Here is a 12,541-nt window from a genome sequence, read left to right on the forward strand (position 1 = left end):
GCACTATCAACCACCTCTGCATATGGTGTCTTCCCTGGCTACCCCTAAGTCTCTCTAGCTATCTAGCTATCTTTTTTTTTTTTTTTTTTTTTTGAGACAGGGTCTCACCCCCATCACCCAGGCTGGAGTGCAGTGGCACCATCATGGCTCACTGCAGCCTCTACGTCCCAGACTCAGGTGACCTTTCCACCTCAGCCTCCTGAGTAGCTGAGACCAAAGGTGCACATCACCATGCCCAGCTAATTTTTTATATTGTTATATAGTTGGAGTCTCGCCATGTTGCCCAGGCTGGTCTCGAACTCCTGGGCTCAAGCAATCCACCTGCCTCAGCCTCCCAAAGTGCTGGGATTGCAGGTATGAGCCACTGCGCCCAGCCCTCTAAGTCTCTTAAGTAAACCATCAAGTTCACCTTTTTCTACCCTTTTCCCTTAACTCTCTCTCCCTAAATAAAAAGTAATACCATCCACTACTGAGTGATCACCCACTGGCAGCAAATATTTCACCAGCTACTTTATATGCACAACCTCATTTAATCCCCACAACACCCTATCAGATAAGTATTATGTTAATTTTTTAGATGGGGGGGGGTTCTGAGAGGTTGAATAACCAGCCCAATTTTACACTCAGTGATAGGTAGAGCCACAGACATAAAGCCTAGACATAAACTTTATTCTCTATCAGTTACCCTGGAGATTGCCATACAAAGTGTAAAGGAGAACAAAGAATACATATTTTTTAAATGTGAGTTGCCAGTTGCTCATGCCTGTAATCCCAGAGTCTCAGAAGACTGAGACAGGAGGATCCCTTGAGGCCAGGAGTTCGAGGCCACAGTGAGCTATGACTGCACCACTGCTGTCCAGCCAAGGCAACAGAGTAAGACCCCCACTAAAAAAAAAAAAAAAGGAAGCCATGTCACACAATGGAAGGATTTCTAAAAGGTTGATGTAAATGAGACTTTCCTCACTGATTGTTTTTCATAATCTCATTTCTTGTTGATCTGTGATTAATTACTTACCCGAGAGCTTCAACATTTTCCCCAACAACTCTACCTCAGCCTTTTGATGAATATTTGATATTTCTAGATGAACACTTAAAAACATTTCCACATAGAGGAGCTACTACTTAAAAGAAGTTTCTAGTAAATCCCTTTTTTGTAAAATGAAAAATGCATGTAAAACGTGAATAAACAAATGCTCATATATTTTTACATTGACATTTATAAATGTTTGACAAATATTTACACCTACTGTTTGTATATAGCTGTGATAAGTGCCATGGGGCATATAGAATTGATTTGAGGAAAGTCTTGCCTACTTAACTGTCATAATCTATTTGAGAAACAGAATGCTTAAAACATTTAAATATATAATATAGTATATTATAGAATTAAGTCTCAACATGAATAAAACAGCAAGTTCTGTAACAAATTACAAGAAGGAGGGATGCAAGTTTGACTGGGATGGTATAGAATTGCTTCTTGAGAAAAGCAGAATAGGAAAAAGAAATGGTTGGAAAGAAGGAAGGAAGGGCCCTGAGAGCTCAACAAAAGTCCAGAGGAGGGAATGAATATGACAACCTCTTAGGTCAAAGAATGGATCTCTTTTGAAGATGAGTTGCTTTCTTAATAAAGACATGAACTCAGCTGCCATTAGGACATGTTCTCTCTCTCATTTCTGACCTTTTTGTATTAGGCTCTCTCTCTTCTCATTCTGCGTCTGAGCATTCTCTCTGTTTCCCAGGCTCATGTGTTGTAAAATATATCAACTAACAGCATTCACAGATTTAGCTGCTAAGGAGAGACTGACTTGATTCTCTGGATATAGAGTACAAAAATTCCAGGAAGGGCTCTGGTTGGCCCAGCTTGGATCAAGAGCTCTCTTGCAGCAAATTCCAGGGGTGTACATTATAAATTGTGCGACATGTGTTTAAGTATGAACGCATTTATTTTCTCTGAAGAGGGGATCCATTGGTTCCATTAGATTCTCAAAGGAAGGGATTTGTAATTCAAAAGCAGTAAAGAGCTACTACAAATACCAAATATGCCAAAACCATCTCTCATTTCTTCTCTCCCAAACCAGCCCTTCTGACCCCCCTGCTCTGTCACTGATACCCCAGTCTTCTAGACTGCTAGACTTGTTACCTTGTTGTGTTTTGATACTTCACTGTTCTTTACTCCCTGCATTTAGTTATTCGGTAGATTATGTTAATTTTTCCCATGCAGTGGTTGTTAGAACTATTCTTTTCTGTTTTCACAGGCACAATCCTTGACTATCAGCTGTCATCTTCTTTAGCTCACTAAATAGTAACATCTTCTTAACCAGATTCTTACCAGTTGTCCCTTCCTGCTCAAATCCACCTTGTTAGGTGAGTGTTTTAAACTGCCTTTCTGTCATTCTTCTGCTGAAAGACTCCATGGTGTCACCTTTCCTGGGCAGTAAGAAAGACCCCGTGCAGTCTGGTCTAGGCCCATCTTTCTAACCTTTTACCAACTGATGTCTTATCTCCTTACTAGTAAATGCTGTCCTATTCAGCCACACCTGTTGCTCAATGATCTGTTCTTTAAATGTGAAATATGTCTATTTGTAGTTCACATCAATGTTTGTCTTTACTAAGAAAACAACTCATCCTCAAAAGAGGTCCATTCTTTGACCTAAGAGGTTGGTCCCTTCCCTCTCTTCTCCATCCATTTCTTTTTACTGCTTTGCTTTCCTCAAGAAAGCGAAGTAGAACTCAAGAAGAAGTTCCATACCATCCCAGTGAAAGTTGTATCCCTCCTTCTGTGATTTATTACAGAACTTACTATTTTACTCATGTTGACACTTAATTCTGTAGTATACTATATTACATATTATATATTTAAATGTTTTAAGCCTCTTGTTTCTCAAATACATTATAGGTTCTGAGGGATAGTCCAGTCCTTTAATGAGTCTGGAATTCCATACAGGCGGACGCCTAGTTAATTTTTTACACATTCTTACCCAGTTTCTTACTTAATACATTCCTGGTAATATATACAAATGTCGATTATGCAAAAATTAAATGCACTGAATATTATAGAAGCACAGCTTCTTTTCTAGGGAGCTGAAAAATAGTATTCAATTCCTACTTGCAATTCACCTTTTTTTTTTTTTTTTGAGACAGAGTTTAACTCTTGTTGTCCAGGCTGGAGTACAGTGGCGCAATCTCAGCTCACTGCAACTTCTGCCTCCTGGGTTCAAGTGATTCTCCTGCCTCAGCCTCCTGAGTAGCTAGGATTACAGTGTGCACCACCATGCCCAGCTAATGTTGTATTTTTTTAGTAGAGATGGGGTTTCACCATGTGGGTCAGGCTGGTCTCAATCTCCTGAGCTCAAATGATCCACCCTCCTCGGCCTCCCAAAGTGCTGGGATTACAGGTGTGAGCCACCACGCCTGGCCTAATTCACCTTTAAGATACAATCTTTGATAATGTATTTCCAGCAGGTATTATATGTTCTACTTTTGTCCTAATTAATATCTACCTGACAGGGTAAGTTAAAGTTTCACGGCTTTGTATGTAGCCAGTGACGCCTCCTTTGCTCAATTGTATTGTTTCAAAAACCTGTGCTGCTTATTACTAGCATCAGCATTTTTATTTTTCCATTTTCGACTCATAGTTGTAATGGTAAGGAAAATGTAACAAAGTTTCAAATGATTACATAAACATATACCAAAAATAGTGATGCTACTGAAAATAGGCTCTGCTGGGCATGATGGTTCATGCCTGTAATCCCAGCACTTTAGAAAGCAGAAGTGAGAGTATCGCTTGAGCCCAATAGTTAGAGACCAGCCCAGGCAACATAGTGAGACCCTATCTCTACAAAAAATAAATAATATCCAGGCGTGGTAACACAGGCCCATAGTCCCAGCTACTCAGGAGGCTGAGGCAGGAGGATCACTTAACCCAGGAAGTCGAGGCTGCAGTGAGCCATGATCATGTCACTGCACTCCAGCCTGGGCAACAGAGTGAGAAGAAAAAAAAAGATAAAGAAAAAGAAAAGAAAATAGACTCTTGACTGGTATGCTGCGCCACTGTATAAGAGCTTAAAATATCCAGTCATCAGCACATCAGCAGATGCATAAATGTCACAATTCAATGTATAAAAAGTGACTGAGGGATGACATTGTATAATGCAAGAAAGTTTTAGTTGATCTAAAGTTGAAACCTCTTTGCGCTGGTAGCTCACACATTTATTTTTCAAGAGCAACATGTTTTAAAAAATGCCAAAATACAAAGATTATGCCACTGAGCCACCACATATAAGACCTGAATTTTGAGTTGATTCTCCAATAGTTGTATGGGTTTTCATGAACCTGATATATGCCCTCACTCAGAGCACATAAGTAGTTATAAGGTCGTTAATAAATATGACTATATTCCACCTATAGGGAATTCAAAATTCAATAAAAGACTGGGATATCTCCTGGAAGCCAAGGATAAGAGTATGGTGGATCTGTAGACTCAACTGCTGTTAGAAAATGTTCTGTCTCTCACTTCTGACCTCTTTTTTTTTTTTTTTTTTTCTATCAGACTGTCATTCTGTCTCTCTCTTCTCACTCTGCATTTGATTTAGCTACAGGGTGGGGTGGGGTGGGGGGCAGTCAGCAGCAAAGGAGAAAGATTGGCCATTGCAGAGAATGAGCCCACAATCATGGCTTGGTACCACAGCCCATATCAATTAGGCATGAGTAAAAGTAAAGGTACGCATACAAAGAGTAGTGTAAATTGTTTTATTTTGTATAATGGAATACACTTAAATTTCTTTTTAATCAAATGAGGCTTTAGACATCAATTTTTTTTAAATAAGACAATTATAGTTGGTTGATGTGGAATGTAGAGAGGTTTTAATTATTTAAAATAATGGTGGGGGCGTGTGCCTATAGTCCCAGCTACTGGGGAGACTGAAGTACGAGAATTGCTTGAACCTGGGAGACAGAGGTTGCAGTGAGCCGAGACTGTACCACTGTGCTCCAGCCAGGGCAACAGAGAGAGACTCTGTCTCAACAAAAAAAAAAAAGGAAAATAAAAATAAAAAATGTATAGAAGAGGTGGGGGAAAGAAGAGGTAGAGGAAATGAAGGTATAGATTGGACCTTATCCCATTCAGCTGAAGCCCAATGAGCTTCAGATTGACTACGTTGAGTCAATCCAGCCTGACACGCACCCTAAAAGGAACAAAGGGGAGTAAAGAATCAGAATTCAGGCTGGGCGTGGTGGCTTATGCCTGTAACCCCAGCACTTTGGGAGGCCAAGGCAGGTGGATCACGAGGTCAGGAGTTTGAGACCAGCCTGACCAACATGGTGAAACCCCATCTCTACTAAAAATACAAAAATTAGCTAGGCGTGGTGGCGCGCACCTGTAGTCCCGGCTACTCAGGAGGCTGGGGCAGGATAATCTCTTGAACCTGGGAGGCGGAGGTTGCAGTGAGCCGAGATCGCACCACTGCACTCCAGCCTGGAGACAACAGAGTGAGACTCTGTCTAAAAAAAAAAAAAGAATCAGAATATAATAGAGGAAAAGGGAAAGGGGCATTTTAACATATTGTTACCAATCTAGTAATTGTAATGAAACTTCATTTCATTACCGACTTGGAACTTGTCTATCTGAAAATCTGATCTATCAGGAGCACAGCAAAGAACCAAGGGAATAAAGGAGATGTAAAAAGGCCTCTGGAGAAACAGAGATCACTATGTTCATGCCCTGAAGATCATGCCCATTACTCCTAGACATTTATCAAAGCCCCTTCTCAGGGGCTATTTTTACTTGGATTTGATTTTAGAAAAGTTGGCAATCTGATCTTCAAACCCATAGAAAAGTAAAAGCAATAAACTGGAGGGAGGAGAAACTATCACAGCAGTCATGCAGACAGCAGTGAGAAGAGAAAGCTGGAAAGCTGGATGACTTTTTTTTTTTTTTTTTTGAGGTGGAATCTTTCTCACACAGGTTGGAGTGCAGTGGCGCTATCTCGGCTCACTGCAACCTCTGTCTCCTGGGTTCAAGCAATTATTATTATTATTTTGAGATGGTGTCTCCCTCTGTCACCCAGGCTGGAGTGCAGTGGTGCGATCTTGACTCACTGCAACCTCCGCCTCTCAGGTTCAAGCGAGTCTCCAGCCTCAGCCTCCCGAGTAGCCAGGATTACAGGCACCCACCTCCACGCCCAGCTAATTTTGTGTAGTTTTAGTAGAGATGGGGTTTTACCGTGTTGGCCAGGCTGGTCTCAAACTCCTGACCTCGTGATTCACCCGACTCAGCCTCCCAAATTGCTGGGATTACAGGCATGAGCCACCACTCCTGGCACTCAAGAAATTCTTGTGCCTCAACCTCCCAAGTAGCCACCACCACGCCCAGCTAATTTTTTTGTATATTTAGTAGAGATAGTGTTTCACCATATCAGCCAGGCTGGTCTCGAACTTCTTGCCTCAAGTGATACGCCAGCATCAGCCTCCCAAGGTGCTGGAATTACAGGCACGAGCCATGACGCCCAGCTGAAAGCTAAATGTCTTTAAGCAAGGTGTAGATGAAAAAAAAAAAAGTGTAAATATTAACTTAATGATCAAAAAACACAGTAATTTAATTCCTTTAGCATAGGGGAAAACAGCCCTACATACCTCTGTAAGCCTTGGGGAAGAAACTTTTAAAACTGATATCTATATTAACTGTGAGTAAACAAGAAGGTTAAATTACATTCAGTATAAAGACACTCCCTGAGTTAGGCAACACTCAACTTTATGTAAATAGTTCCATAAGGCACATAATAAAATTTTAAGATGTGGGAGGTTTTATATCACATTAAGAAATGCAAATAAGTCAAGTATACAAATGAACACCACAAAGTAGGTACATAAGGCCAGAAGTTGCAGATATAAGGAGATAATGGCCCTCTATGGGTAATCTTGCAGAGCTCTGTTCCCACGCAGATTCTCACTGCATTGGCTGGTGTTATGACACTGCTATTTGTGTATTTCCCATTTTATTACTTTCTAATTGTATTTGTCAGGGTTCTCTAAAGGGACAGAACTAATAGGATATACATCTATATGAAGGGGAGTTTATTAGGAGAATTAACTCACAGGATCACAAAGTGAAGTCCCACAATAGGCCGTCTGCAAGCAGAGGAGCAAGGAAGCCAGTCTGAGTCCCAAAACCTCTAAAATAGGGAAGCCGACAGTGCAGCCTTCAGTCTGTGGCGGAAGGTCCAAAAGCCCCTGGCAAATCACTGGTGTAAGCCCAAGACTCCAAAAGTTGAAGAACTTGGAATCTGATGTTCAAGGGCAGGAAACATCCAGCACGGGAGAAAGATGAAGTCCAGAAGACTCAGCAAGTCTGATCTTTACAATTTCTTCTGCCTGCTTTATTCTAGCCACGCTGACAGCTGATTAGATGGTACCCACCTAAATTGAGGGTGGGTCTGCCTCTCCCAGTCCACTGACTCAAATGTTAATCTTCTTTGGCAACACCCTCACAGACACACCCAGGAAAAATACTTTGCATCCTTCAATCCAATCAAGTTGACATTCAATATTAGCCATCACACTAATCATGTCCCCAAAGTAACTAAGTGATAGGAAGACTATAGGATGAGTCTGTGAATAAGTAAATTGAATAGGAGCAAAATATTAAAAATTTAAACAATTATGTATGAAGATATTTTCAACTTATCATAATTTTGTGTTATCCAAGACCTTTCAGGGAATGTCTATATTGTGCATAAGAAATAACACTTATAGGCCTGGCATGGTGGCTCATGCCTATAATCCCAGCACTTTGGGAGACCTAGGAGGGCAGATCACCTGAGGTTGGGAGTTTGAGACCAGCCTGACCAACATGGAGAAACCCCATCTCTACTAAAAATACAAAATTACCCGGGTGTGGTGGTGCGCACCTGTAATCCCAGCTACTTAGGAGGCTAAGGTAGGAGAATCGCTTGAACCTGGGAGGCGGAGGTTGCGGTGAGCCAAGATCACACCATTGCACTCCAGCCTGGGCAACAAGACCGAAACTCCATCTGAAAAAAATAAAACACACTTTGGGAGGCTGAGGCAGGTGGATCACGAGGTCAGGAGTTCGAGACCAGCCTGACCAACATGGTGAAACCCCGTCTCTACTAAAATACCAAAATTAGTCGGGCATGGTGGCGTGTGCCTGTAATCCCAGCTACTCAGGAGGCTGAGGCAGGAGAATCACTTGAACCCGGAAGGCAGAGGTTGCAATGAGCCGAGATCGCACCGCTGCACTCCAGCCTAGGTAACAGAAAGAGACTCTGTCTCAAAAAAAAAAAAAAAGAAAAAAGAAAAGAAATACCACTTATAAATTTTAAGAATTCAAAACAGAACAAAGATTTATATAAAAATATGTTTATAACAGTAGCATTTAACGTCTTTAAAATTGGAAACAATCTAGTTAACCAATGTTTAAAAATAGTTCAATAAATTATCTTATGTAAATATTTGATAGATGATTATGCAACCATAAGAACTATATTAGTCAGAAAGTTTTTATGGAATAAATTTAAAAGACAAGATATGTGCAGCGTAATCTCAACTATGTACAAAATACATAGAAAGAAATATATAGAAAGAAGATGGGACAAAAAGATCCCATTAATAATAGCCACCAAAAAAAATGTTTTAAACCTAGGATCAAACTGTATGTGTGATGCCAACACAAAGCCAAAATATTCACTGGAAGACATTTTTAAAACCTGAGTATATGAAAAGGTGTACCATGGTCCCTGATGGGAAGACTCAATATTGGAAAGATGCCATTTTTACCCAAATATTTGATAAACTCAATGTAATCCCAATCCAAATTACAATAGGATTTTTAATGAAATTAACATGTTAATTTTAAAATGCATCTGGAAGAATAAATACTTAGGAAGAGCTGGGCCTTTTTTTTTTTTTTTTTTTTTTTTTTTTGAGACAAAGTCTTGCTTTCTCACCCAGGCTGGAGTACAGTGGTACAATCTTGGCTCACTGCAACCTCTGACTCCCGGGTTCAAGTGATTCTCCTGCCTCAGCCTCCCAAGTAGCTAGGATTACAGGTGCATGCCACCATGCCCGGCTAATTTTTGTATTTTTAGTAGAGATGGAGTTCACCATGTTGGTCAGGCTGGTCTCGAACTCCTGAGCTCGAGCAATCCACCGGCCTTGGCCACCCAAAATGCTGGGATTACAGGCATGAGCCACTGCGCCCAACAGGGACGTTTTTTTAAGTACAATGAGGAACCTCATCCTACCAGCTATCAAAACATTTTATATAGGCCACTGGCCCTGGCTAAAAATAAATAATAAACAAACAAACCATATTATACAACAACAGTAATTAGAGTATGGTATTGGCTCACAAACAGAAAAATGATAAATGAAAGAAAATAGATCATCAGCTACTGGCACAAGTGTGTGTGGAAACATTTCAAATAATTGAGAATGGGTGTCAGGACAACTGGTTATGCATTTAAGAAAATAAGATATATCTGGCAACATGACAAAACTCCATCTCTACAAAAAAGGTGCAAAAATTGGCTGGTCACGGGGGTGCACATCTTTAGTCCCAGCTACCCAGGAGGCTGAGGCAGGAGGATCACTTGAGTCCAGGAGGCAGAGGTTGCAGTGAGCCGAGATCGCTCCAGCCTGGGCAACAGAGCAAGACCCTGTCTCAAAAAAAAAAAAAAAACCACAAGAACAAAAAACAAAACAAAACAACAACCTCACACCATTCAAAAATAAATTAACTCCTTCTTCCCGGTGACTGGTATGGACCAAGTTCAGAAGCAGCAAGCAGGGTGAGGCCAATGTGGCTGGGAATGCATAGCTCGAGGCACACAGAGGCAGACAGCATGGCAGGGACATTTGTTATTTACAAGGGTATTACAAGAAAATTAGGAAGCATATTGAGGATGGTGAGAATGAGCTTCTCTGTGTTGGAGAAGGGAGAAGCCTAAACTGAACCTTATGATGCTGGGTTGGAGAAATCAGTGTGTTTTGTATGTCTATTTCCTGGTTTTGATGCCTGTGCTGAGTTTAGGTAAGATAATGCCCTTGTTTTTAGGAAATACACACTGAAGTATTTAGAGTTAAGGGCTTCATTTCCTCAATTAGTCTCAAATGCCTCAGAAAAAATATCTAGTATGTATATAGTGTATAGGTAGGGTGGAGGAGAGAGAAGAGATGAAGCAAATGTGATGAAATGATAACAATTAGGGGATCAAGGTGAAGACGTTATGGGAGTTCATTGTGCCATTCTTGCAACTTTTCTGTAAGTTTGCACTTATTTCAAAATATAAAGTTTGAAAAATAAATTCCAGATGTATCAGAAATCTAAATAATTCTCTTTCTTGGAACCTATTCCCCCAAATACTCTCACGTATACACAAATATATTACATAAGAGTCCTACATTCTTGATCATAAAGAAAAGTTAGATATATAGGAATATGCTTCAATAGGAAATGGCTTGATAAATTGTAAAATGTTTATACCATGGAATGTTATGTAGGCCTTAAAAAGAGTGGCAGGGCACGGTGGCCCACATCTGTAATCCCAGCACTTTGGGAGGCTGAAGCGGGTAGATCATGAGGTCAGGAGTTTGAAAGCAGCCTGGCCAGTATGGTGAAACTGTGTCTCTACTACAAATACAAAAATTAGCTGGGCTTGGTGGCACATGCCTGTAATCGCAGCTACTCAGGAGACTGAGGCAGGAGAATCGCTTGAACCTGGGAGATGGAGGTTGCAGTGAGCCAAGATCATGCCACTGTTCTCCAGCCTGGGTGATAGAGTGAGACTCTGTCTCAAAAAAAAAAAAAAAAAAAAAAAAAAAAGAATAAAGTAGACCAGGCACAGTGGATCACACCTGTAATTTTAACACTTTGGGAGGCTGAGACAGGAGAATCGCTTGAACCCAGGAGTTTGAAACCACCCTGGACAACATAATGAGAGCCCATCTCTACAAGAAATTTTTAAAAATTAGCCAGGCCTGGTGGTGTACACCTGTAGTCCTACCTACTCAGGAGGCTGAGGTGGGAGGATCACTTGAGCCCAGGAGGTTGAGGCTGCAGTGAGCTGTGATTATGCCACAGCATTCCAGCTCTAACCTGGGCAACAGAGCAAGATCCTGTCTCAAATAAATAAATAAACAAACAAACAGAATAAGTAAGATTTATATGTACTGACATGGAAAGATCTTGAAAATATAGTTAAATGCAAAAACAAGTGGACCAATAGAATATGATCCCATTTATGGTTTTTTTTTTAAGTTTTAAAAAAATTGCTATGGGGTAGCATGTGTGTGCACATGCATGTGTATCTGTGCTTACAGACACATAGAAAATGGTCTGAAAGAACACACATTAAGAATCTGCTGAGCTCGCGTATGTGGGAGATGGGGCCCCATGGCTTCCCCCTGCGCCTCCAGGTCAGCCAAGTCCGCATCTGCCCTGTGGAGTTCAACCCCCACTTCGTGGGCCTATAATACCCAAGGTGGAGTGGGCGGCGTTCCTGGAGGTGGCTGATAACTTGCGCCTGCTCCAGGTGCCTAAAGGGCCGGTTGAGGGATATGAGGAGAACAAAGAGTTTCTGAGGACCACGCACCATCTGCTGCTGGAGGTGGAAGTGTAGGAGGGCACCTTGCAGGGCCCAGAGTCTGGACGTATGTTCCCCATCAGCCACGGGATCCCCAACATGCTGCTGAGTGAAGAGGAAACTGAGAGTTGATTGTGCCAGGCGCCAGTTTTTCTTGTTATGACCATGTGTATTTTTGTTGATGTATGCCGTTTCCGAATTCTGCCATGTGTGTCCCCAACCCTTGAGCCAATGACACACCAAACACACAGTGTTCTTGAGCTCAATGGTGTATACATATTTTTCTCATGAAAGGTTCAAAACCAAAAAAAAAAAAGACCAAAAAAAAATAAAAAAAAGAACACATATTAAACTGTTAGCAATGGTTAACTCTAGAGAAGGAGAATGGTACTATTCTTTCCAATTTTTCCATAGTGGCCATGTAATCCTTTAATTACCAGTTGAAAAACAGCCTAAGTACAAAAAGGCAGGAATATGTACAATACATTCTCAAAAGATTTCCCCTCAAGTTGATCACAATATTTAGTGTTGGGAATTATCTTTATATACCTGTAAAATTCCTAATCCAGATCCCACATATAGGGAATCGGCCTTCCAATGGACTGTGCCTGTGTACACTTTATCATTCACTTAACAGAGGATTAGGCAGCCTGCTGAGCCACTCCCTACTTGCTGGGCGACAGTCCAGAAGTGAATTCCCTTGCAGCTTTCCAAAATGAGGTCAAACAAGTCCTCAGGGAGTCTCAATGGAAAGAAGTTGCCAAAGGCTAAATTTGGCATCCAAGTCAGGCCCTGGACTGGGATAAACTTGTGCCAGCACTTTTCACTTATGCTTTCAAGACCTTGATCAGAATAGGCAGAACTAGACAGTTCTTTCCAAGAGCAGCTTAGCAGCCCAAACTAGAAAAACTTCCCAAGCTAGAGTTTTGGGGTGAACCTGA

The 12,541-nt window shown here is 41.2% G+C and overlaps 1 pseudogene; it reads left to right on the forward strand.

Annotated features, from left to right (window-relative positions):
- Window positions 1-11,301: 11,301 nt before the first annotated feature.
- Window positions 11,302-12,084, forward strand: LOC119622180 (multifunctional methyltransferase subunit TRM112-like protein pseudogene; annotated as a pseudogene).
- Window positions 12,085-12,541: the final 457 nt, after the last annotated feature.

This window comes from Chlorocebus sabaeus, chromosome 16 (assembly GCF_047675955.1).
Source record: "Chlorocebus sabaeus isolate Y175 chromosome 16, mChlSab1.0.hap1, whole genome shotgun sequence".
NCBI classification, from domain to species: Eukaryota; Metazoa; Chordata; class Mammalia; order Primates; family Cercopithecidae; genus Chlorocebus; species Chlorocebus sabaeus.